Source organism: Archocentrus centrarchus, chromosome 5, assembly GCF_007364275.1.
Source record: "Archocentrus centrarchus isolate MPI-CPG fArcCen1 chromosome 5, fArcCen1, whole genome shotgun sequence".
Classification (NCBI taxonomy): Eukaryota; Metazoa; Chordata; class Actinopteri; order Cichliformes; family Cichlidae; genus Archocentrus; species Archocentrus centrarchus.
Window position 1 is genome coordinate 26,254,328 of NC_044350.1, and position 22,886 is coordinate 26,277,213.

General features: G+C 39.4%; 1 long non-coding RNA gene across 1 annotated transcript in view; it reads left to right on the forward strand.

Annotated features, from left to right (window-relative positions):
- The window catches only part of LOC115779745 (uncharacterized), a 129,281-nt gene that overhangs the window by 46,095 nt on the left and 60,300 nt on the right, over positions 1-22,886 (forward strand). Inside the window, exon 2 of the long non-coding RNA XR_004019934.1 lies at positions 2,898-3,021. This is a non-coding gene — a long non-coding RNA (uncharacterized LOC115779745). The remainder of the gene's footprint in view (positions 1-2,897; positions 3,022-22,886) is intronic.

Below are 22,886 nucleotides of genomic sequence, written 5' to 3' on the forward strand. Positions count from 1 at the left end.
GAATAAGTAGACGTGAAAAGTAGAATACTATGAAGGGCCAAAGGGAAGGTAGGGACAGGGAGTGTTACAGAAAGCATGAGATGCTGAGTAAAAGAAGAGGGATCGAAATAATAAGGGATGGAAGGAAAGTGAGGATAAGTGAGGAACGGAGGAGGAGGGGGCAGTAAAGAGGGAGCTGAGGAGATGCTGGGCCTGGGGGATTGCTGTGCGTTTATCCTCCTCTGCAGCAGGCTTCTGAAGCACTACCTCAAGAAAAGACTTTAAAGCAGGGTGGCTACAGCTCTGTGCTGATCTGTTAATACCCACAGATACATGAGGCTTCGCCATAGTACTCTGGGGATGGGGTGGAGCGGGACAGTGTGTATAAGTGTGCATGGGAGTTTGTGTGTGTTTTTTTGTTACGTGCTCAAGGATCATATCATATCTCTGCAGATGATTTTCCATCCCCACTGTTAGCTTGCCCCAACTCACCCAGAGACATGAAGTTACCAGAGCGATTAAAAGATTAGATTGGGCTATCATCTGGCTGTGTGTCAGGATTGTCACCTAAAGCTGCTGCTGCAAGGGTGGAGCTGGTAGGTGGGAGGTGTATGACTATCCTGTTTTAGGATCCTGTACAGTATAAATAGACTCCTGCCTCTTGGGAATTGGTGTAAAACACCCCCAGAGCCACAGCATGCAGCAAAAAAATATACACACTGGGAGGTGGAAAAGCAGCACATGATTTGGGATGTCTGCTTCTCAGAGGACCATGTTCTATGTTTTCAGGGGCATGATGTGACGATTAGAAGATGTAAAGGTCACTTTACTTTTGTGTGTCTCTCCTATTTTTTTCTCATAATGTGAAATAAAAAAATACAGCTTCAAAAATGATTTACAATGCCTTTGTCAACACATAATAAAACAATGAAATGGTTAAAAGGTAAAACATTTCATCACCCATACTCACTGACTGCTAAATTTTTTTGGAATCAGGGGACTATAACAAATCTCAAATGATAAAAGTCCCTTCGCCCTCATAGAGGCAATTAGAGGGAAAAAAAGGAGATGATGGACAGAAAGATAATGACAAACATAAAAAACAATGAAACAATCTCAGGCCCAGCGAGGAATCCACATCATGCTGGTGTTTGATCATGATAAGTTCATAGATTCAGCATCTTGACAAGGCCCAGTGCAAGTGTTCAGCAGCAGTCTCCTGAAGATTCCTTTTGTTTTCTATAATTTGTTTGTCAGTGATAAACAGACATAATAGGGAACCAGTGTGATGCTATTCACTTTTGCTTTAACGCCTAGTGTATCATATTTGAGACATGAGTTTTTGTGAGTTTGTGGGACTTCTGCATCATCAGTGTGATTTACCCCCTGAACCCCCCCCCTTTTTTTTATCTTCCCCAGTTCACGTTCACTTGATCACAGCATTACTTAATCAAACATCTACAGTTATCTGTTAGACTTTCTAGTTATCTGTTTCCTTCTATTCACCAGGACCGCTTATCCACTTGATCAAAATACCTCTATTCTTGGCAGTCTATTAGAATGATATGGTTAACCAAGCATGTGATATATCCTACAATAGTCTTTAACGATGGTGTAAACAGCAGTGGCGCCGGGTCGCTGCTCTGTGGTACATGCACACAGCCTCTGCAGCTTGTGTGCAAATGTGTCCTCTTATGCATGAAATATCACCGTCCTTGCAACAAAAATATAATCTAATCAAGTAACTGTATAATCTAAGGGTTTCAAATAATACTATTGTTGAGTCAGCATATATTAGCCTCAAAAGTAATTGAACATTATTCCAAGTTAGCATGCCTTGCCAGGGTGATTTGGGCTAGAATGGATTCCCCTCTTCCTACTGTGTCAACCTTCAGTGGCTACACTGCCATTTGCAGCAATTAAAAGAGATTTAGGTTCTGTTGTGAATGCAGAAATGACAATTAAACTATAAAGTGTTTAAGTTGCGATACAGAAAAGGCTGTCTTCAAATTCAAGGGCTAGATAAAAATGTCACACATTTAATGTCCATTCACCATATATTATATTATAAATATTCTGCACAGTTTCTTGCAGTCTCCTCATATATCCATAAAAAATTGCAACATGCAAACCAGAGAATGCATGCTCATGCTTCAGCCAAAGAAACATCCACCCAGTTCACATGATTTCCATTCCAGCTAGGCAGGAGAAACTGCAAATACTGTTCCACCAAATTAAGAGGCCTAAATCCTGGAGCTGCAATTTGCTGACAGAGTCTGTGACCTATAATCTGGACACACAGACACATAGTTACATGGCAACTGGGCATCAGGGCAGATTTTTTAATACTATCACAGGACAAAGTTTATGTTGTTAGACTCCAGTTAGTAATTAATAATTAAATACCTGTGTCACAGTCTCAAGGTTCCACTGCATCTTACAGTACACTAAAGGTAAAGGTGGCTGGTTTGGTTGTTGTGTGAGTGGGGAGTGGGCAGTGGGTGGGTTGGGGGTGGTGGTGGGGGGTTAATTAAATGAAGTTTGTAGACTTTGCTTTTCCACTCTCCTATGTTTCTTGAAGCATCCCTCACTCTCTAACCTTGCACCTGAGATGAAGATGGCAGTTAATGATGGTCTTTTTTAAAACCACTTTAGTGCCCGCTGTATAGCTCACTCTTGTACTCTCCAGACAGACCAAGGGTTTTTTTTTTATCTCTTTTTCTCCTCCTTTTTCATCCTGGGTCCATACACTATTTTTCTCTGTTCCATTAGCAAATTGCCTCCTTCTCTTTTCCTCCTCCTTGTTTCTACCATCCCACCTGCCCCTAACACTCCCATTAAAAATCTAACTGGGGGATTAATTTATTTAAACTGGAAAAAACAAAGAAATTCACTCCAGGGTATGTTTTATTTTTCAGAAGTCGAAGAGGAGACACAGTGCTCAAGAGAGACTAATGTTAGATGGCATAATAAAGACAACCTGAAGGACCTGAGAGCCATTATTCGCACAAAGTGCCAGCAAGGTCATCTGGCTGAGGAATGGTGAGTCTGTTATTTACATATGCCATGGGCAATGAGGTAATAAGGTCTGCTTAGTTTCTACATTTTAATAATTTTAAAAAGTGTTAGGACAACCATTAGGAAACTGACCAACAATCTGTTTAATTTGCCTAGCTATTATCAGTTTTATTACTTGCTATGACCTGGATAAAATCCTACACATCTTTTTAAGAGAATATAAGGGAAATGCATGCTGTGCGATTTTGTTGTCAGGCTGTTCAGGTTGTGTTGATATCAACCACAGAACACTCATTGTAGAATTGCATATAAAAATTGGTAGACAGGTCATAGAAACTAGCCTAATAAAGATGACACATATCACATAATTGCCACTTTAATGTACCAAAGCAATATTATTACCATTGAAGATAAGCTTAAGCTCAACAAAACCTCTTAATTAATTATTACAATTAATACAATTAACAATTTTTTATATTAACAACATATTAATATTTTATTTAAAATCTCTCTCTCTCTCTCTCTCTCTCTCTCTCTCTCTCTATATATATATATATATATATATATATATATATATATATATATATATATATATATATATATATATATATATATGAGTCAGCTTAGATGCCTCACAGACTGCTCTTTGCCTTAATATGTCTAGTCCTTAGTCAGGTCTTTGAATATCAGAGTTAATAACTCACTGAAGGATCCAGTCCTCAAGATTACATGTGTTTGATTTTGTTTACACCATCTGCCATCAGATGTAATTGAATGTACTGCATGGTATAATCTGATACATCCGGGGGTGATGTTTTCCTGCTGTTGTGTGTGTGCCTGTGCGTTAGTGTGTGCAGTATTACACAGCCCATAGCTATCCCTTAGGAATCCAAAATAGCCTGCAGATATCCTGTAGGAATTTGTCCCAGTCTTATTGTGAACCATGTTCTCCAAGGTAAAATGAACTCATTACCGTGATACCATGTGCATTTCACTAAAGTGTTGAAAGATATTACACATCCTAAGTAACATGCTGTGAGTCTGCAATCCACTCTCTTTTTGAAAAAATATATTAATTTCTAGTGCTACTGTAACTTGAAAAGTTCTGTTAATTTTCAGAAGACATTGCCATGTCATCCTAATTATTAGTATTTTTATATGATACCATATCATATTCCTATAAACACTTAACACAGCAGTCATCTAAAAGATAAGTACAGAGAAACAATCACATCATAACAAACACTGCACACATTGGTAAGCTCAATAACTTGAAGCTCCAGAGTTAAATCTTCTTGAAGAAATATACAGGTACAGAGGAGAGAGGAAAAAGAGTGTTTGATGAACAACTGTACAGAGCTGTGAAAAAGTATTTGCCTTATTCTTCATTTCTTATGTTTTTGCATACTTGTCACATAGCATGTTTCCGATCATCAAAGAAATTTCAATATTAGACAAAGATAACTCAAGTAAATACAAAATGCAGTTTTTAAAAGATTAGGAAAAGGAAGAAAAAAAAAAAAAAAGCTCTCCAAACACTACCTGGCTCGACGTGAAAAAGTAATTGCTTTGTTAAATCACCACTTTTTATAGAAAGCTGAGTTCAACAGCCACACCCAGACCTGATTACAGTCAGACCTGCTGAATCAAGAAATCACTTAAATGTCTGACAAAGTGAAGTACGCTAAAAGACCTAAAAAAGGACCACAGCATACCACGATCTAAAGAAACTCAAGAACAGATGTGAAAAAAAGTCTATTTCTAAGGCTTTGGGACTCAAGCAAACCACGATGAGAGCCTTTATCCTCAAAAGGAGAAAACTTGGAACAATGGGGAACCTTCCCACGAGTGGCCAGCCTACCAAAATTACTCCAAGAGCACATTGAAACTCATCCAGGAGGTCACAAAAGAACTCAGAACAATATCTAAAGAACTGCAGGCCTGACTTACCTCAGCTGAGGTCATGAGAAGAATAAGAAAAAACTGGGCAAAAATGGCATCCATTGGAGAGTTCCAAAGCAAACCACCCCCAAAATCTTGATGATCCCCAAGATTTTTAGAAAAATATTCTGTGGACTAATGAGACAAAAGTTGAACTTTTTGGAAGGCCTTCGTCCTATTACTTCTGGTGTAAATCTAACACAGCATTTCATAAAAAGAACATCATACTGACAGCCAAACATAGTGGTAGTAGTGTGTTGGTCTTAGGCTGCTTTCCTGCTTCAGGACCTGGACAGCTTATCGTAATTGTTGGAACCATGAATTGTGCTCTCTACCAGAATATCCTGAAGGAGAATACCTGACCATCAATTTGTACCCTGAAGCTCAAGCACAATTGCAGCAGGACAATGATCAGAAACACACCAGCAAGTCCACCTCTGAATGCCTAAAAAATAAAAGAAAATGAAGGTTTTGGAGTGGTCCAACATCCAGGCTTAAAGCTGATTGAAATGCTTTGGCGTGACCTTAAACAGACCATTCATGCCTGAAAACCCTCCAATGTGGCTGAATTAAAACAATTTTGCAAAAAGAGAGTAGGCACAAATTCTTCCACAGTGATATGAATGACTCAGTGCCAGTTATAGCAAATGCTTGATTATTCTTGTGGCTAAGGGTGGCACAAGTTATTAGGTTTAGAGGGAAATTATTTTTTCACATAGGGCCAGGTAGGAAAGGTTTGGATAGATTTTTTCCTTAATAAATGAAATCATAATTTCAAAAATGCATTGTATATTTACTTGGGTTATCTTTGTCTAATATTAAAATTTGTTTGATGATCTGAAACATTTAAGTCTGACAAATATGTAAAAATCTAAGAAATCAAAAAGGAGGCAAATACTTTTTCACTGCACAGTATTGGTTCTTTTATTAAAACATAGAAATTTTGTATGCATAAAATGTTGGTACTAAAATTAACTTTGACTTTGAAGGTGACACATCTAGTCCAAGGGACACATCTAGTCACTGAGGTTACAATTTTGTCACACAACTAGCAGCAGGCACACTAAACATAATCTGCAGCTTAATTCAGTTCAGTTTTGAATTCTGGGTCAGTTTTGATTGAATTCAGCAGCTGGTTACTAAATGACTGCAACAACAAAGCCTTTCAAAATTCCTCGTCATTCCAATTCATGCCTCTGACTTTCTAGTCCATGAAAATGGTGCCTGAGGCTTATATAACATGCCAAATGCCACATGTATTTAGGTCGATATATTATACCAAAATAACAGAAAATACATGACTTTTTACAAACAACTGTGAAATCATTAAAAGCGGTGACCATAACATAGTGCTACAATGTTGTAATATTGCCTCCGAGAGTATTGTGTTTCTGCATGAGGACGTAGTTGACAGAAAATTTAAAACAGCTCTAGAGCCAGTGGTCCCTCACACTTTGTAAGTCATTTTCTTGTCTGAGTGTGTTAATTTCCTAGCACCTTTACATTACTGAATTTACCATGCCTCCAGTGGATCAAGATTTTTATTTTTTTTGACACTTTGGTTTTTGTACAGAGAAAGCAAAAAATATAAAATACTAATTGTTGATTTACTGTTGAAATTTAAATGCTTATTGGTGGGGTTTTTTTTCATGATTGGACAGAGGCAGGCTGGTTTCCTACTGTTTCCAGTGTTAATGCTAATGTAACTTTCCTGGCTGCAGTGGACAAGCATCAGCAGTATCAATCTTTTCCACAAGATATTTGGCATAAATCCAGTACTGTAGGAGGAAAATGCATTTCATGTATTTATACATAATTTAGCAACAGACATTAAACACAAACAAAGAAACAAAAAAAAAAAAAACACAGCAGATTTCGAAGATGTATCACATGAAGTACAAAAAAGAGGATGTTACATGTGAATTATTTTGGTTTTTTTTTCCCACCCCCCCAGAGGATCTTCAGTTCAAAGAGGTAGACTAGTGATAAATATGTCACTGGTACCAAGCCAGGATAAGGCATTACTAGCTTTAAATCCCTCAGCACTGATGAAAAAAAAGACTTACTGCACACACAGAGAAACTGTTACTTTCAGAAACACAAAGACCTTTACACACATACACAAACTAATACTTTGACAATAAGTTGTAAAAATGAGAGTGACCTTTGTGATCTAGTTTCACGGGACAGATGACAGTCATCAGCAGAACACCATGTGGCCAAGGAGGCTGTACTGGAGCCCTCCCTCTTTTCCATCTATGTTTTACACTTATTTTCTGTCCATATGAACTACTGCAGTTTTATCAGTAATGCAAGAAAACAAGGTTAAAATGCAAAAGATCTCAATTTTATAATTTTAAATTACCACCATGCATAGTCCAGTGATTCAGCTTATATGCCAGTCTACATTTCTATTTTCATCTGTCAGCTATTAATGTTTCACAGCAATTAAAATCAAAATTTAACCTTAAGAAACAGTTTTGCTTTGGCCCTATTGAATAATGGGAAAGGGAAGTGCTTTTTAGAGTATGTTGCTTCAGCCCCCAAGGTTTAACAACTAAAGATTTGGATTAACTTCTTAAAATGAAAATATTACTCTTAAGCCTGCATATCTAAGTTGGGGTTTTTTAGGCATTTCCAAAATTTAAACTCTCTCACTGCAGTAAAATTTGCAATGTGCAAGATTTAACAATGTGTGAATTTTTATGTATATGGATGAGTGCATGTCCATATTGGTTTCTCCCATCACAGTATTTATTCATCCACTTTGCAGACTATCTGTAACTGTTTGCATATGATAGTGTGCTAGTCTCTCTGAGTTCATTTGCTCTAGATTGTGTACTCACATACCTCCATATGTCTCATAATCCAGGGGACTGGCACACATCATATCACTGGGAGCAAGGGAATTCAGAGCTGTTCTGCCATATTCATCCATCTAAAGAAACAGACAGAGAGAACTTATGTGGCAGTGTTTAGCATATTACACAAAATAAAGAAAGATTTTGACTACGCACAGGGAACAGCTGCCTCACTGAATGAGGACTCAACTGTGGTGAAGATTCAAAGGGGCAATTTTACACTAGCTTATGAGAAAGGGAGTAAATAGAGGGATGCGCAGTGCCTAGAGACCACCAGATGTTACACAAGGGAATCCATCTACAGCAAGAGTGACCATGGGTGGAATGATTCTAAATTGGCTCTGAAAAATTGGGTCCTCAAATACAAACAGATGAAGGAAATATTTGGGATACAGAGTGCCTCATGAAAAATGTTTGTCAGTTAAATTCTCTGCATTTTTCATTTCTGCTGCTGAGAAGATTATGTTATCAGCTGTTTTTCTGTCTATTGTTATATTATATAATAAATGATACAACCAGTTTTAATCGCATTTGGTGGAAAACCCAGCCATGGCACAAGACACAACTACTTTTCACTGTGATTCTAAATTTTTTTCCTCACAAAAGCAAACAACCACAAAAAACAAAACAATAATAACTGAGTCATCCAACCATCACATCACCATTTAAATGTTCAAATTTAGTGCAGATTAAAAAAAATATAGGGAATCAACTATCCAGTTGAGCAGAGATTAGTGCTGTCCTATCACAGGAGCCCACCCTGAAAAGTAAAATAAACATTAGTAAATGTAATTACAGTTATAAGTTAACAACCTTTTCCATTAATTTTCCACCCATTTTTAGTAATAGAGCATCCTGCAGTTCTTCAGTTGGTACTGTTGCTGCCTTAGCCTACCAGATGTAAAGGACTGGCTCCTATGGGTAGGTATACTGACTGTCAGACACACTCTCTCTATTTCCTAATTCCCAAATTCATTAAAAAATTGAAAACCTGAATAGAAGGATATCTATCTTGCCAGCTTTACATAAAGTTAGGCTTCATTGTATATTGTGTTAACCTTCCATGATAACACTGTCATTTGCAGTGATTGGAAGAGATTCAGGTTATGCTGTGAATTAAAAAAAAAACAAAAAACATACGCTATGTAGTATTTAAGATGTGATACAAAAAGGCTGTCTTCAACTTCAAGAGATAGATAAAAATGTTACACACTGAATTAGGCTGAAGAATGTCTTGGAATATCCATTTTACATAACAAAAACAACAACAGCAAGAATAAAAGCTACTTTCAGCTGCTTGGTAGTATCATATGATTCATTTTGCAGAGTTTTACACCAGATGTCCTTCTTCACTCAATGGGGGATTTGTGTCTCTGACTCTGAACCAGAAACTTTTTCTTGCCAGTTTCTTGTCTCCCTATATAAACTGCAAAATACGTGCCTATTTTGCAAGCAACAATCAATCAGCAAGTAAATAGTGCTATTACTGTACACAATATCCTATTAAATGGAAATTGATTGTTAGCCTACACATTTAGAGACAAGCCTTCCTCTCTTTCTGCCTTTTACAAGTTTAAAGTCTATTTCATAAAGGCTTACAACATGACAGTGAATTTATTAATTAGTACAAGAGTATTGGAATGCAGAGTGACCCGCACAGCCTAAAAACATGTTCTGGCAAATACCTTGTGTCATGTGTCCTTTATGAAGACTACCTTAGAAATTGGATTTGATTTGCTGTCAGCCTTTATTAAATCCAGTGAAGTCAAAGTAAAGTTGAAATTAAACTTTGAACAACTTAGAAAGAAATAGCCACAAAAGAGAACTACAAAAGTAAAATCGTTACAACTGAGCCTGGTTGACATTCTTCTAGCTACAGTGGTGCACAGAAACTGGATGATTTCATAGTGTAACTCAAAGATACTGAGTCAGATGGCTAATCCTATACAGTAAAAGCAATAAAAACATACCCCAGGATGAGACTGCTGTGTGTTCAAACCCTGTTATCTCTTGAGATGTTGTGGTTCCATGGCAGATGGGAGAGGCGAGAGGCAACAGCGTAGAGCACTCTGATCATTACACTGGGAAATCTATTTGAGTTTCTGTGTGTGTGTGTGTGTGTGTGTGTGTGTGTGTGTGTGTGTGTGTGTGTGTGTGTGTGTGTGTGTGTGTGTGTATCCTTGAAGTTGAAGGAACCACTGGTGTAATCATTCTGTGTGTTAGCTGTGGCAGGCAGTTGGCATTCTCCATGTTAAATCTTTATTGATCTTTTATCTTTTCAAAAAGTAAGAGATGGGTCTTTTGTTTTTGCATCATAGATAGAAGTGGTAGTCTGTGGAGCTGATGTAGACATTGCAAATGATAACAGGGTACGGATGTATAGTTAGTAAACGTAGATCCCAGCTGACTCAGTTGATCCGCGATACAAATCCAGCTATTTTTATTTCTTTGTCTTACAGTGCATGTTGTTCTTCTTATGTTTTGGACTATAATTGTACTTGCCCCTATGAAATTAAGAGCCAGACTAGTACCACTACTTTGAGTCTGGCATTCAAAGTTAAAGGATTTCAAAAGTCACTGGTCTCCATTTCAGAGGTTTTCCTCATTTGTTGTGATTTTGACTTTCTTCTTTAGGAAAAAAAATCAACCAACATGAAACAGCATAGATAATTTAATAGAAATAAATAAATAACAAATAGAAAATTTGCTATGTGCCACCCCTTTCTCAGATGCCACAGTGAACTAAGCAAAAGAATCTTTGAGGGAGCAAAGGGACTTTTAATGAACAGGCACATTATTGATCTGTGGACAAAACAGTCGTTAATTATGTGCGGGTGGAAATTTAATTGAGGGAGTGAAAGAAGGTCCCTGCTTGCTAAGCTAATGCATGGTCAAGAATGAAGAGAATTTGATTGAGCTCTGTGCCACTGGGTTAAAGGATGAGACACAAACGATCGCTCAGCCCAATGCCTCTGGTTCGTCCTCTCTCCCACTTGCACCCTTTCTCGTTCTCTGCCTATCTATTTCTTTGTCTTTTATTAAGTGCCACTTGTGTCAACCCACTATTCCTTTGCTTTCAAATTAGGAGGAAATGCTTTCTATTGACTAATTTTTCTGAACTTTGAGTTCTCCTTTGTCATCTCCTGCCAATCTTTGATCTTTTTTCTTTTTTTAATTGTATAAATGGAAGCACTGAAGTGTCTAAATCAAGGGAGAATCTGGAAGACTAGTGTATTGACTCAGTATGTCATATATTTGTGTTTGTGTGTTTATGTGTTTTGGCATTCATCTTTCTGGGGTTTGTCCAGTCTTGTGTATATCTTGTCAGTTATCATCAGGCAGTCAACTGTTTTATGGCTGTGCTCAGTGAGCCATGTTATGTGCAAGCAAAATCTCTATTTCTGCTGAGTGCCTGTGTTAACCTTCTGAAACTGATGGTCATTTAATTCAAATGATTATTCTGTTAGCTTACATTAACTAAGGAACAAATCCAGAGAGAGTGACAAAACATTGCTAATTACAGTAAGGTGGAAACATTTAAATGCAGTATTAGCCTATCTCATATAATGAGCTGCTGTTTAACACTGCATGAGCTTTTCTGAAGTTTAATCCTATTAAATAAAGACTTCAAAGTACACATGAAACAGGACACTAAGCACATGGGGTTATTAGGTCAACTGTTTAGAGCAATCAGATTAGACTTAAGTCATCAGTGTCGATGTGGCGTACACCCAAAACAACCACATAACCACACACTGTATACATTTCTGCAGCTGGATGAAGGTAATGTTCAAATGAAGAACTACAATGTGTAATCCCCACAGGGGATGAGTTGTGTTGCTTATCCATGAGTTTAGAAGCTCAGCATGACTTAGATTCTCATTAAAAGGAGCTTATTTATCTCTACACCTCCTAAAGAATCAAGGCTGGCGTCTTGAAGTCTTTGGGCTGGCAGCAATTACCATACCTATCAAGTAGCTTCATAACACCTGTTCTGTGTCATAAGAAAGATGTGCCAAGCTATTACTCCGTTTTCACAAGGTGCAAGTACTGAATGCACTCTCAGAATGGATTTATGTAAAAGGATCAATTTCTTTGCATGGAAAAAAAAAATCAAAACACTCTTTTTAGTAGTTAAAAAATAGCTTTGCCATGTTTTTAGTCTTTTGAGAAAGGCTTGTTGTGAGGTTTTTAAACCTCTTGTGTTTGGGGATTTTAACTACAACTAATACAGATACACTTTGCATTTGCCAGCATTTAGAGAATGTTATTCTACATTTCACACAATACAGATTTGTCAGAAAAAAAGGTACTTTTTAAGATGAATGTCTTTCATTATCTTTGTTTTAATCACTATGTGCGTTCCCCAGTTCTTTATGACTCTTTTTATGAGTTTAATTTTGCAGCTCTCATGCCATATTCACATCATATGTCCCACATCGGCTCCGCATTTGACAAAACCATAATTTATGTAATTTTGCCAGTTAAAATTAACTTTGCTTATCTTACAGCCTGTGATCAATTATGTCTGTAAATTCAGCTTTCTATCACTGGTCATCCCAACCATGATCTACTCTCTGACTTGAGTGGGATCACTAATTCATCAATGAACAGCTTTACTTTATACTGAAATGATTGTGGGCAGCTTCATTAACATAAATCATATTGGTATGAGTATTTTCAGGCCTAATTTAAATTTCTGTGCAGTTCCTAGGAGTGACTGTGGATGCTTGATAAATATGTACTCAGATCCTATATGATGAAATGCAAAGCAACTTCTTGAGCACAGGGTTTTCAGTAACCAATTTAGCATCTGAAAAGATAAATCCATTTTATTTTTTAAACCTCTTTAATAATGCAGACATTCCTCTAAATGTTCACATAGTGTCAGAGACTAGTTGTAGAAAAATTCTTGCTGAGTGTATTCTGTGACCAGTAGCCATAATACCCCAATGCTGCTTGGAGGGCTATTACTGTCATAGTAACAGGGGGTCATTAAATGGCTAGCAGCTGTGACTATTTGTTTTCTTTTATGTTACCTCAGCCCCACAGCTGTGTTCTCTGTGTATGACCATGCAGAGGATTATATACATTGAGTGTGTGTGTGTGTGTGCTCATGTGTGTGTATTTATATTATCATTATATTTATTTATTTGCTTGTTTTTTTGTTTCTTTTTTTAACCATGATTCAGCTTGTGGAGCATGTAACAAGTATGCCTGTGTGTGTCTGCATGTGTGTGTTTGATGCCCCCACCACCCCATTGCTATATGATAAATGCACATTACCATTACCAGTGTTCATGTGGGCCTTTAAAATTAAACTGTTAGCTGTAGCCACACTGCATACTGTGGTCAGACACATCAGTGATATGGACCTGTTCATTGCTTGTGTATTTTTCTTTGTGTGTGTGTGTGTGTGTGCGTGTGTGTTTTCAGAGCTGTCCCTTTACAGAAATTAATTAGGACGCATGGTGTTTTTCAAATTCTGTTTTCAACTTGAAGTTACTTAATATACTAGCATTTGACACGGTTCTAATCAGAAAGAAAAAGAAAAATGTTTTTTGATTATGTTTCTTCTAAATTGAATTTAAATTAATTCATTACAGAGTTTATGTGTGCAAATAGCAAAAAATAGGTGACATTTTTTAAGCCATATTGGTTACACTGACATTTTGTGTGATCAGTAAATTACTACACTACAGGTGCAGACTATCAGCTCCTAAAGCAGAAAATATTTTTTTTTTCCCTGAACAGTCATCAGTGGTCTTTTTAGGGCCCGAGCACGAACTGTGCGAAGGCCCTATTGTAATTGCTTCGTTTATTATTATTTTTTTTTTTTTTTTTTTTTTTTTTTTATTATTATTATTATTATTATTATTCAGGCAAATGAATTGGCTTTTTGGGGGCTTTATCATATTCAAAAACTCATGAAACTTTGCACATGCGTCACACCTGGTGAAAATTTAAGTATTTTAATGGGCTCGGGCAAGGGCGCGCCCAAATGGCTCGCTAGCGCCCCCTAAACTGGAGCCCCACCGCTGTGTTTCACGTACATGAATGAAACTTCATACACATGTATATCATGTCCAGGCGCACAAAAAATCCTCTTGGAGCCATGCCCTAAACCCAACAGGAAGTCCGCCATTTTGAATTAATTATGCAAATTTGGCGATTTGCAGCCCTCACACTTTTTCTAATAACTCAGAGGTTTTAGACGTTATCATCTTCATATTTGGTTTGTCTAACCTACACCCCCAGGGGAATCTAAATCTTGAAAATGGTGAGTTTTTGCCAAGGGGGAGGGGTCCTTATGCCCCTTTGAACTTTGATCATTCGCCATGAAATTTTGATTGCCTCTCATTCATACCTACATGATCCAATGTGCATCAAACTTCTCCAGTAGGATGAGGGTGCCCCCCTGAACACATACATATGACAATATTTAATATCAGTCGCAGCGCCACCTAGTGGGAACAGGAAATGTCATATTTTACACTTGGAGGTCCAGCTCCAAGGTGGTTTAGCAGAACCATCTCAAATTTCACCTGGAAAGCCTTAAGAAGTTGGACTTACTGTGTTTTCAAAACTGTGAGTTTTTGACAAAAGGGCGTGACCCTTATGGGACGGCAAAGTTCGATGATTCGCCATGAACACAAAAATGGCTGTAACTCAAAGCCAACTTGCCCAATCTGGCTCAAACTTCAGTGGTGTGATAAGCACCCTGTCCTGAACACACTGATATGCATAAAGTCCATAAACGTTAGAGCGCCGCCTAGTGGCAGCTCGGAATATCTTAAAATAGCAAGTTTTTTGAGTAGCCCCGGAGCTACGTTTTATCTACATGTATGAAAATGTACAGGCTCGTGTAGCATCCTAAGACGTACAAAAAAGTCTCTTGGACCCATACCCCAAACCCTACAGGAAGTCGGCCCTCTTCAATTGAAGGTGTCAATTTTTGCGATTTCCACGCCTGCTATTTGAACGAACTTGTCCTAGGGCATTTCACCCACTGACACCAAATTGGCTCCAGATCATCTACACAAGTAGCCCATCAAATATTGTGGAAATCTTTAAAAAATATTAAACGGCCTTGTCACACCAGGCCATTAAATTTGGCCTTTGTTTTTCTCCCTCACCACCAAAATTGTTTGTGCACTTGTTCGCACATGCTTTGTCTGATCAGGCTGAAAATTTAATCACTCATGTACACACCCAGGCTGAATCCATAACTACAGATTCAAGACTGTAGGCGCAATAGCGCCCCCTACAGAAGCAAATGAAAATTTGTATGACCGTCCACAGAATTAGTTTTGCTCTGAAATACATGAAATATCTTTCACCATTCCTTACAAAATCCTCATCTATTTGATAAGCCTCCTGCCCTGAACACATTGATATGCATAAAGTCCATAAACGTTAGAGCGCCCCCTACTGGCAGCTTTAAATATCATAATATACCATGTTTTTTAGCTAGCCCCTGAGTTACATTTTATCTACAGCTCTGAAATTTTGCACACTCATGTAACATCCTAAGACATACAAAAAAGTCTCTTGGAGCCATACTCCAAACCCTACAGGAAGTCCAGCATCTTCAATTGAAAGTGTCAATTTTTGCCATTTTCAGGCCTGCTATTTGAATGAACTCCTCCTAGGGCATTTCACCCAGTGAGACCAAATTGGCTCCACATCATCTAGACAAACAGCCCATCAAAAAAGTCAATCAGACCCATGCCCTATTTTGCATGCTGGAGCCGTGACCACACCCCCAAATATTCCATTGCGTCTATGCCGAGAGCAAAAGATACCTTTTCCTATAAAAGAATTCAACTTTCTAGAGACCCATCACGATCACAAAACCTCCGAGTGCGGCACGGGTCGACGAGCGCCACAGGTCGACGCGCGCGGAGTGCGAGGGCCCGATATCACCGCTTGCGGTTTTAATTTTTTTTTTGGATCTCAATTAACTGATCAAACAGATTAAATACACTTTCCTATTAATGTGACTTGCATATTTTGTATGTGTGAGATTTGCCTGATGGGTTTATTCACATCTACACACTTACTGTTGTTGTCTGTCTATCACTCATCACTATGGAGAGCAAGGCTGAGGTCAGAAGCATTTACTCACAGCATTGGACAGGAAAGTCAACCCACGCACACTCTACTACTGGAACACCTTCAGGGCCTGACTGTTTCCTACTTGGAAGTGAAAAATCATTCTGTTTTCTCAACTGTACAGGTTGAGAAGTTTTTAGATATATATAAGGCTACAACTCTGTTTCCATAAAGTTGGGACAGTGCAAAGGTAAATAAGCAAATGAGAATCACTTGAACCTTAGATTTAAGTCAAGGCATCGCAGATATCACAGTTAAAAACAGCACATTTTTGTATTTTTGGGGAGAAGAGAAAAAAAACGTGCTTTTTAAAAATTTGATACCAGCACCACTTTTTTGAAAAAGTTCAGGCAGGAACCTGTGTACAGCTGTGTTCTTTGTCTTTTAAAAACACTCTGTGTTTGGAATCTGATGAAACAGTTTCTATAATTTTGAAAGCAACGTTATTGTCCAATTTTGCTTGATATGGAATTGCACCTAACCAAAAGTTCAGGGGTTATTTTTATTTATTTATTTTTTGGTTCAAAATATGCCAAATCTTTTCATTGACCGACACTGGACTTAAGGCAGGTCAGTTTTGCACCTGGACTCTTTTATTTTGGAGCCAAGCTTCTGTAATGCATACAGAATGTGGTTTTGCACTGTCTTGGTTAAAAAAAAAAAAAAAAAAAAAAAAAAAGCTTTTCCTGATCCGGGTGGGGCCATATGTTGGTTTAAAAACTGTATAAATCATTCAGTATAGCATCCACAAACCATCACAGATGGTGGCTTTGAATTTAACAGTGATAAAAAGCTGAATGGCTCCTCTCCTCATAAGCTTGGATATAGATGTGGCATGATGATTTCCAAAAAGGAATTTCAAATGTTAATCTGTCAGACCACACTTGGACAGTTTTCCATTTTGTCTCAGACCATTTTAAATTAACTGCGAAGGCAAGGACATGTGTGTGTGTATATATATATATATATATATATATATATATATATATATATATATATATATATATATATATATATATATATATATATATATATGCCACACGAGTGTCCAAAGCTCACAGCCATCCAATAATGGTTTTTGACTTTTTCTTTTATACACTTTTTTTATATTCTCAAAATCTTATAATATACTGCTCACCATATATGATGACTTCCCTAAATTGTTTGCATTTTACACACAGAAATGCTATTCTTTTTGCTCTTTTCCAAAATATTTATCCCCAAAGGGACAGATGTACTAGAGGTCTGTGCCAGTACTAAAAAAATACTGTTGAAATTTACTAAAGAAGCATAGTGTCGATTTGGGGGTATTGTTGCAGTTGGCGTTGTGTGTTTGTTAGCATTTTCAGAGCATAAAATTTTGGGAGAACATTTTTGATTTACTAAGATTTGCAGCAAGAAATTTACTCCAAATTGCACTGACTTTAACACAAAATAGCATATGTTATTCTGCACCTAATGTGGTTTTGATAGTTGCTGTGATACTGCACAATTGGTGCTGGGGGATATCTCAAAGCTGTGAGCATTGTGCCAACGCTTTGGCTCTGTTTTGTAACTCTTGACTCAGACCTCACACCGCATGTTTAGATACAAACCCCAAAATTTCTGTTCCTTAAAAATTCTGGTCTTTTGATGACAGAGCCAGACTTAATTGAACAGAAATGAACTGAACATGGGGCATCAGAAGGGAGGAAGGGGGGGGCACTCTTGATACAAGATGCAAGATGTGTCTTGTTGTATAGGCAGTCAAGTTACTTGCAGCATTTCAGGCTTTTAGTCACATTTCTACCCAGAGACTGGCACACAATGAAAACATCTCATGTCTCATCAACACCTTTTCTCAACAGTGCAAACATGGATTGACTGTTTAAAGTTACAGCATCAGTATCTTCATGAATGCACCAACGACTTGGGATCTGAAAGTACTTTTTTGGTTTCTACACAATTTACAGCTTGACTGTTACATGCAGATATCAGGTTTATACATAACAATGCAGTTTTCCTCTGGATAAATCCTGTACTCCACCTCAGTCTCAGTCCTCATGACCTCACGCACAGTCCCCAGCAATTTCTAACACAAGAGTTCACCATCCATCCATCCATCCATCCATTCTCTTCTGCTTATCCGGGCCCGGGTCGCGTGGGCAGGAGCCTAAGCAGAGACGCCCAGGCTTCCCTCTCCCCAGCCACCTCCTCCAGCTCATCCGGAGGGACCCCAAGGCGTTCCCAGGCCAGCTGAGAGATATAATCTCTCCAGCATGTCCTGGGTCTCCCGGTGGGACATGCCCGGAACACCTCATCCAAGAGGCGGCCAGGAGGCATCCTAATCAGATGCCCGAGCCACCTCAACTGGCTCCTTTCAATGTGGAGGAGCAGTGGCTCTACTCTGAGCCCCTCCCGGATGGCTGCACTCCTCACCTTATCTCTAAGGGAGAAGCCAGCCACCCTTCGAAGGAAACTCATTTCTGCCGCTTGTATTCACGATCTTATTCTTTCGGTCATTACCCACAGCTTGTGACCATAGATGAGGGTAGGAACGTAGATCGACCGGTAAATCGAGAGCTTCGCTTTTACACTAAGCTCCCTCTTCACCACGACAGACCGGTGCAGCGTCTACATCACTGCAGAAGCAGCCCCGATCCGTCTGTCGATCTCCCGCTCCCTTCTCCCATCACTTGTGAACAAGACCCCGAGATACTTGAACTCCTCCACTTGGGGCAAGAACTTGTTCCTGAGCCGGAGAGCGCACTCCACCCTTTTCCGGCTGAGGACCATGGCCTCAGACTTAGAGGTGCTGATTCTCATGCCAGCTGCTTTACACTCGGCTGCAAACCGTTCCACTGTGAGCTGGAGGCCACCCCCTGATGAAGCCAACAGGACCGCATCATCTGCAAAGGTCAGAGATGAGACTCTGAGGCCACCAAGAAAGAAGCCTTCCACCACCTGGCTATGCCTAGAAATTCTGTCCATAAAAATTATGAACAGAATTGGTGACAAAGGGCAGCCATGACGAAGTCCAACACCCACAGGAAACGAATCTGACTTATTACCGGCTATACGGACCAAGCTCTCACTGCGGTTGTACAGAGATTGAATGGCCCGCAACAACGGGCCAGACACCCCATACTCCCGCAGGACCTCCCAAAGGATACCCCGAGGGACATGGTCGAATGCCTTCTCCAAGTCCACAAAGCACACGTAGACTGGTTGGGCAAACTCCCACGCACACTCGAATATCCTTGAAAGGAAAAAGAGCTGGTCCAGCGCTTCGCGACCAGGACGAAAACCGCATTTTTCCTCCTGAATCCGAGGTTCAACTAACGGACAGATCCTCCTTTCCAGCACCCTGGCATAGACCTTTTCGGGGAGGCTGAGGAGTGTGATCCCACGAAAGTTGGAGCACACCCTCCGGTCTCCCTTCTTAAAGATGGGGACCACCACCCCGGTCTGCCAATCCAATGGCACTGCCCCAGATCTCCACGTGATGTTGCAGAGGCGTGTCAACCAGGACAGCCCTACAACATCCAGAGCATTCAGGAACTCAGGGAAAATCTTGTCCACCCCAGGGGCCCTGCCACCAAGGAGTTGTTTAACTGCCTCAGTGACCTCACCCCCAGTGATGTTCAAGTCATCTCCCTCATCCCCAGACACTGCTTCCACTACAGAAGGTGTGTCAGTGGGATTCAGGAGGTCCTCGAAGTATTCCTTCCTCCGTCCGACTATAGCCTCAGTTGAAGTCAGCAGCACCCCACCCGCACTATAAACCGTGTGAGTGGAGCACTGCTGTCCCCTCCTGAGTCACCTGACAGTTTGCCAAAATCGCTTTGATGCCATCTGAAAGTCTTTTTCCATAGCCTCACCAAACTCCTCCCACACCCGAGTTTTTGCTTCGGCCACAAGAGTTCACCTTTTTATCAAAAACATCAGCCGCCTCCTCCTCCTCCTAAAAATAATAATTCAACATCTGATATATTGTCTTTGTACTAAAAACAATAACATAAAAGGTTTATATGATCTGCAAATTTTGATATTTACATTTTACATAGCACCTCACCTTTTTTTTGGTAACAGGGTTGTAATTTATTTTTGGTCTAAAACCAATTTCTTTTCACTTGTCAGTGCTGTTATAGCCTGTCATTCCTCATCTGCCAAAAAAGTCTTGAAACTTGACAAGAGACTTTCAATTTCCAGAAGCAGTTTCTAGTAACAGCCCTGGCCTACAAGGATATACTGTATTGGGCCATTACCATTCATGGGGCCAACAAGAAACAAGATGAGGCAGATATCCGATAAGACTTACAACAAATGCATGGTATTGTCTCCGTATGTTAAATCAACATTATGCTCTGTTTAGAAATATTTTTCTTGAAGCTTTCCTCCCACTGTTTGTATCTTGGGTGTCTGTGAAATGTGCTTTCTCTGAAGTAGGATCTGATGAGTTGTAATGCTTTATTTTGGCAAAGCAGCACGGCAAACTTTGAAGATACTGATTGCTTGTGTCCTACACACTAATGCTCTTGTTAATTCTCCAGTGAAGTTGATTGCCACATTCAGATGCACAGAGGAGGTTAGAGAGGAAAACTGTTAGCAGTGCAATGACAAGGTCCTGCAGCAGCCTGCCATTAATTCAGCTACTGAGTTGTTTCACCTCTTGTCTTTCTCTCCTGCTTTCTCCCTCTTTGCCTATCACCCTCTCTCTCTCTCTCCCCCTTTTCTGTCCCTCAACTGCTTCACATAACATTTCAGGAATTAAATTAGAGCTTGCAAAATCTTCAGACATGCTTATTACCGGACTGGCATTGTTGTAATGTGTCTGACCTTGACCTGTTAAGGATTAATCCAAGTAGACAGGGCTGAGAAGGCTCCCCATCTGATTCCCATGCAGAGCACAGACAGCAGTTGTGTTTACCAATCTCAGATAGAAGAAGAGAGCAAACAAGTACCAGCTCCACACTTGAGGAAAGCAGTACGGACTCGACTCACTGTGTCACATCTGACAGTGGGAGAGGAAATGTGAGACTGTATGTGTGCGTTAAAGATGGATTGTGTGTATTTTCATGTTCAGTGCCTCCTGATATTTTTAAAAGTTAAAACACAGTAACACAGTAACACAGTTTACCCAAACAGTTCTTCATATTCTTCATAATAAAGGAAACTAAATATTCATAAAAGTCCTGTAACCAAGAAAATTTATCCAAAATGTTTTTTTCTTTTTATTCAAATTGCCAGATCTGGAGTGGCATGTTCAGTGGAACCAAATAAAGCTTCCAAACAAAATTTGCTCTGACTTTGAAAATGTAAAAAAAAAAAAAATGTCCAGGTAAGGTGTCTTTATTGATATGGTACAATCAATAAATAAATATGATAATTCAGCATACTTTTAAGTAAGGTAGTTGTGCTAAAAAATCCTTAATTCTATCTCTGCCAGCTTACAAAAGCTAAATAAGAGATGAGCAGAAAGATACCAGGTTATCTAAAAGATTCTTGAATTCAGACTTGGATCATTGCATATGCAGTAGGTGTCATTTACTAGAATTTTGAAGTTTGGTTTATAGAGAGAAATGTGAAAGACAGGCTCATCTGGCAGCCAAAAGGCATAAAACTACCAAAGATGACACACTTTGTATTTGTATTGTAATAATTTAACAAACAAACATTAATTTGCAAATTAATGCACAATATAATAATGGGCCTCTTAAAGGGTGTAAACACAGGAAGCAATTCCCAGTGATGCAGTGAGCTGAAACCATAGAAAGTTAATGATATTACATTCAGCAACTTCAAGCATGAATAGATGAAGTAACCACTGGTGATGCAGAGTGGGCAGATCCTGAGTTAAACTTTTTGTCAGCTTCAAGGCGAGTGATTCAATGGATATCTTTTGATTGATGGTATCCATTGATATGGATTGATATGAATGGATGGGAACTACATTAGGGAGTTACTGAGGAAACCGAAGTTTGAAAGGTCCACTAGTAATCAGCCATTGACAACAGGTGGCATGGGAATCACTTCTTGGGCTCATTATGTTCCCGAATTGGTGATAAAGGGCAGCCCTGGTGGAGTCCAACACCCACTGGAAAGGAGTCTGATGTATTGCTGCCAATGTGGTCCAAGCTCTCTCTGCAGTTGTACAGGTATTGAATGGGCTGTAACAATGGGCCAGACTCCTCATACTCCCACAGCACCCACCACATGATACCCTGAGGGACATGGTCAAATGCCGTCTCAAAGTCTACAAAACACATGTAGACTGGATGGGCAAACTCCCACACACATTCAGATATCCTTGAGAGGATAAAGACTTGGTCCAGCGTTCCACGGCTAGAATAAAAGCCGCATCGTTCCTCCTGAATCTGAGCTTCGACTAATGCACAAACTCAACTTTCCAGCACTCTGGCATAGAACTTCCTGGGGAGGCTGAGGAGTGTGATCCACTGATTGTTGGGGCACACCCTCTGGTCCCCTTCTTGAAGATGGGAACCACGACCCCAGCCTGCCAATCCAGGCACCGCCCCAGATTTCCACACAACATTGCCGAGGTGTGACAACCAAGACAGCTCTACAACATCCAGAGCCTTCAGGAACTTAGAACGAATCTCATCCAGCCAAGGGGCTCTGCTGCCAAGGAGTTGTTTAACCCTTTAACACAGAGCCATTTCCGCCAATACACTTATTACCAGCCTTTAACACCGAGTGTATCACCACCAAAATGTCTGATCAAGCGCACTTTGCATTACCATAATTAAGAGACAGTTTTGACCTATTGGAAAAATTCAAATGGCTTCGGAAAGCTGAAAAATTGCACTTCACACCCAACATAGGGTTATTAAGGTAATTGTCGAACAGTGGGACATTTGAAATACATTATGCCAGCAAAGACACAGCCGAGGTTAAATGGTTGAATACCTCAGTGAGCTCACCCCCTGTGATTGGCAAGTTATCCTTTTTGTTCCCAGACTCTGCTTCCTC